Genomic DNA, 4849 nt, shown 5'->3' on the forward strand with positions numbered 1-4849 from the left:
AGAGATGAGCATAAGATTTCAAAAGATATCTCAAGAAGACAAAATGAGGTAAGATCTAGATTTTTTTTTTCAACTTTGTGATTTTTATTGATGGGCGACCACGTCATACCCCTAGGCATCACTGTACTGTCTAAAATTGGAGAGGTGGCATCACAGGAAGCAGACAGCAAAATTACACAGAGCAGATTGAGAAACTAACACGCAGTATTCTGCCCATGTTTTGTGACATGTACACAGAAGCGTGAATGCAACCTGAAATCTTTTAATGGCAATAGAGTTACAGTCACCCATCTACGTATCCTAACATCTTAACTCTAAGGATTTTCTCGGCATTGTGTACAGAAGCAGTTTCTCATTGCACAATTACTAAAATGCTTTTCCCCGCTAGGAACCAGCAACTTAATACGTTTCTTTTCTGAGGAAAGAATTATTTCCTTCTCCTCCGATAACTGGCTCCTATTTTTTTTAATCATTTATCAAAAACTAAAGGTGAGGGAGAAAAGTGTGATGAATTAAAAAATTCCTTTGTACAAATTTACAAGTGTCGTTGCTGGTGCAGGACTTACATACTAGGCAATCAGACTGGAAATCAAGCAGAAATCCTTTCCCCATCTCAGGAATCAGCATTATTTCAGAAACATGGGGTTTGTGAATGGATCCCCCCTCCCAACCAAGTGAGTCTCTTTCAACCAAATGAGCTGGATCTGGAAGTTAAAAGTCAGCATGCACCATGTTGTGCACGAAGTCCAGCGTCTCCTTTAGTTCGAGCCTATTATTGCAGAAGGGATAGGAAAGAGGGAGGGTAGGTGTCACCGCCACCATAGTGGCCTTGGGGCAGGGCCTGCAGCATAGAGGGGAGGAGTCAGAGTCAAAGACACCTGCTTCCCTGAGTGTGGAGTCAGCGTGGGGCAGTCAGTGTGCGCATGGGACAGAGTCGGCGTGGTGTGGCATGACGTGAGGGGAGGAGGGGCACCTGTGTGGACACGAGCGATGTCATGGGCTGCAGCAGGTCCACGCAGAGGAGATAGGCTATGCTCTCGGCCATGGGCTTCACCACCTGGCACTGGGTGATCACTTTGACTACCTGGTCATCCGTGAGGAGCCAGCCATTCAGGTCGATCTGGAAGACGTCCGTGGTGTAGTGGCCGCCAGTGGCGCTGTCACCATGGTGGTAGACCACTGCAAATAGGCTATAGGTCCTGTGGCATTTGAAGTTCTTGTTTTTGACTCCTGGAGAAAGCAGTTCTTTGCTGATTTCTAGGTCCACAGGATATTCAATGTTTTTAATCAGTTTCTGACAGCCGCCAGTCTTCTCATAAACGAATCGTTTCAGATGTAACACGGGGACAGGAGGGAACGTCTCCAGAGTCACTCCGCGACTTATCTCCACCTCCCGCTTGGTTTTTGCGGTGTAGCCCTGTACAGACTCTCTGGCCACCAAGCTTTCCAGTGCATCCTGGATAGCGCGGATCTTGTTGGACTGGATGTCCAGCTGCAGTGTGAAGAAGGGCTGCAGCGTGGCCGACTCCTTTGAGCTCTGGTGGTAAACCACAGACCTCATATGCCCACCAAAAATGCCAGTAATGGGAGTCTGGACAAAGTCCACCTGCCGCCTAGTGACCGACGTCTTGTTCCTGGGGCCCACCTGCTCCCACTCATCATCGCTGCCCTCGCCTGGTTCTTTCTGCTCCTCGTTGTTCACCCAGGGGCTCTGTGGCCCGTTGGAGACACTGAGCTTTTCATTATTTGGTGAGATAAGTTTCTTTAGATTCAGCATTTCCTTGTGGAGTCCATTGAGAATAAAGCCTAGGTATTCCTCAACGTCTTCCTGTCTGCTCTTTTCGGACAAGATGGACTTGATGACCGTCAGGAGTCTATAAATATACATGGGCTCGAAGGCGGCGCCAGGGTGGATGTCCCTCACGATTTTATCCCCAAGAGCTTGTCTGGGTTTTGGAGGTACTGGCATTTTAATGCACTCATTCATCAATCGAACAAAGCCATCTATCATGGGTGTGGACGTACAAGGCTGCTGCACTTTGGAATACACAGGAATGAACTTCATCAGGTGATACATCGGGGGACAAGCAACCAATGCCTGCAACGTGGCATTAATGTGGCACCAGTTTTCTTTATTGATCAGCCCATGGGGTTGCAATGACACCGGTTTATGGATCAGGGTTACAGTCTCCAGTAACTCTTTGATCTTTATGGCTACAGGGTCCTCCCCAACTGAAACAAGCCCTTCTCTGACTTCAACCTGCTTTTCAGAGGCCCGGAGATGAAGTGACAGGTGGGGAATACTTGGTTTCTACATAAGCCACGGGTGAGGAAGAAGAGGGCTTGGAATCATGGAAGAAACTGGCCCAGGACTTGGTGGGCTGGCTGGGGGGAGCGGAGCCTGCCACCAAGGCCGAGGGGTCAGTAGGGGTTTGCGCAGGTTCAGAGTCTGTGATCTCCACCGTGTGCAGCTCCAGTCTGTTGGACAAATACTTGTCCATTAGCAACACCAAGGTTGCCTGTGTTAAGCCCCACACAAGGCTGGGCCACTGCTGTCCTTGCTAGGCCATCCCTGGCAGCCTCCACAGGGAGGTGGGCCTGCTCAAAGTCAGGGAGACACAGCTCTGGCTGCCCAGCAGTCCTGGCATGGCTGTCCAGTGCTCTGGGGAAAGGCCCATTGGGCAGAGAGCCACCCACAAAGTCCAGGGAGTTCTCAGGGCTAGTACATGTCCTGGGGGTGACCAATGGGGGCACATCGAGCAAGAACTCTGTGTCCTCTGCACTTCTGCAGGCGGATGTGTGGCCATTGACCAGGGCCTCTGTGGGAGCGCTGCCATCGCTGCCATCTTTCAAGTAACTATAATACCCAAGTGGTCATTTCTTCTTCTTTTTACGTTCCCTTTGTCCGAGACCACCAGAGACCCCATCATTTTCCCCACACTTCTGTCTCCACGTTGGAACAGCTATCCAGAGTAAGCAGAGATCCTGGGTACTGGCATTCAGAACTGTAGTTTGCATCCTTATCCATGTAATTGGGGTTCTTTTTGGAAGCAGGACAACCTAGAATAAATTCCAGGGCCTGAAGATTCAGTGTGCTGGAAATATGGTAGCTGGGGGCTCTGGGTGCAGAGCCTTCTGGTTTGATTGCTTCATTAACTCCAAACTCAATTCTCTGGTATTCTTGCCTGTCAAGGAGTTCATCTGCAGCCTGAGCGCCACACAGAACTGCTCCATTGTAGGGAGGAAGCTCGATGGAGGAGCGAGGTGTCACAAAGAACTGATTGAATTCATCAGGGCTGAAGTCTCCAAAAATATACTGCGGGCTGTGGAGGGCCATGGCGGCCCATTTCAATGGGGCTCACCGCGCCTGGGGCTCTTCACTCTGCTTTCCCCGCCACTGCCATCTTGTCGCCCTCCTGGATTTATTTTTTTTATTTAAAGGCAAAACGGAAGAACCCTCCTGGCATTTCTCAAGCTGGAGGCACTGAAGAACAAATTCAAGCCTCAAGTTGCAATAGTGAAGGATTCTGTGAGTGAAATCTTGAATAATGCAGAAAGCATCCAAAGAGGATGGTAGGAACGCATTGAGTCACTTCAGCAAAAAAGAATTGGTTGACAATGAACCATTTCCAGAATAAGTATATGATCAAAAACAGTGGTACCAAAGGAAGATATTCAAATCACACTGACACTACTGGGAAAAGAAATAGAATAGCTGTCAAGATGTTTCATCACACAGATGCAGCCGTGGAAGTTCTCACTAGTCTAGGTCAAGGTATTTGGAAGACCAATTGCCAACTGACTGGAAGAGATCCATATTTCCCCCTTTTTCTTAAAAAAAAAAAGTGATCCTAGAGTATGGAAATTTATCAAACAACATCCCTAATGTCACATACAAGTAAAGTCTTGCTCTTGAATAATTATTTTTGAAGAGTGTTTTTAAATAGTTTGAACTGTACATCAACATGGATCTTTTAAACTGGATGTGGCACAAGGGACATAATTTATGTCAGTTAAATCTTAGCTGAAGGCAGAGAGTATCAGAAAGGTATTTACTTGTCTTTTACTGACTATGTAAAGGCATTTGACTTTGTGAATTCATACAAATTATGGGTAACATTGAGAAGAATGGGAATCTCAGAGCACGTAACTGTGTTCATGTGAAACCTATAAATAGATCAAGAAGCAGTTGTTTGAATAGAATGGGGTAACACTGCATAGTTTAAAATCAGGAAAGGGGTGCTGTCAGGGTTGTATCCTTTCTCCATACCTATTTAAGCTGCATGCTGAGCAAATCATTCAAGAAACTGGGCCATATGAAGAAGAATGTGCTATCAAGATTGGAGGAAGTTTCATCAACAACCTGCAATATGCAGATGATACAGCCTTGCTTGCAGAAAGTGAAGAAAACTTGAATTGCTTACAGAGGAAGATCAAGACTACAGCCTTCAATATGCATTACCTCTCAACATTAGGACAATGAAAATCCCCACAACTAAACCAACTGGTAATTTGATAGATGGAGAGAAAAAAAGTAATTGTGAAGGATTTCCTTTTACTTGGCTTGACAATCACCATCCATGGCAAAAGCAGTCAAGAAATCAGGAGACATCTTACATTGGGAAAATCTGCAGTTAAAGACCTCTCCAAAGTACTAAAAAGCAAGACTATCAGTTTAAAGACTAAGGTGTACCTCATCCCAGTCATGGTATTTTCAGTTGCCTCCTATGCATCTGAAAGTTGGACAATAAACAGAAGACTTTTGAAGAATTGATGCCTTTGTGGTGTTGGAAAGGATTTCTGAATATCACAAAAGTACAAACAAGTCTATCTTGGAGGAAGTGCAACC

At 46.3% G+C, this 4849-nt stretch overlaps 1 pseudogene; it reads right to left on the reverse strand.

Annotated features, from left to right (window-relative positions):
* Nucleotides 1-898: 898 nt before the first annotated feature.
* LOC102850156 lies at nt 899-3409 on the reverse strand (annotated as a pseudogene).
* Nucleotides 3410-4849: the final 1440 nt, after the last annotated feature.

Source organism: Elephantulus edwardii, unplaced genomic scaffold (genome assembly GCF_000299155.1).
Source record: "Elephantulus edwardii isolate Elephantulus edwardi_28Jun2011 unplaced genomic scaffold, EleEdw1.0 scaffold00063, whole genome shotgun sequence".
Lineage (NCBI taxonomy): Eukaryota > Metazoa > Chordata > Mammalia > Macroscelidea > Macroscelididae > Elephantulus > Elephantulus edwardii.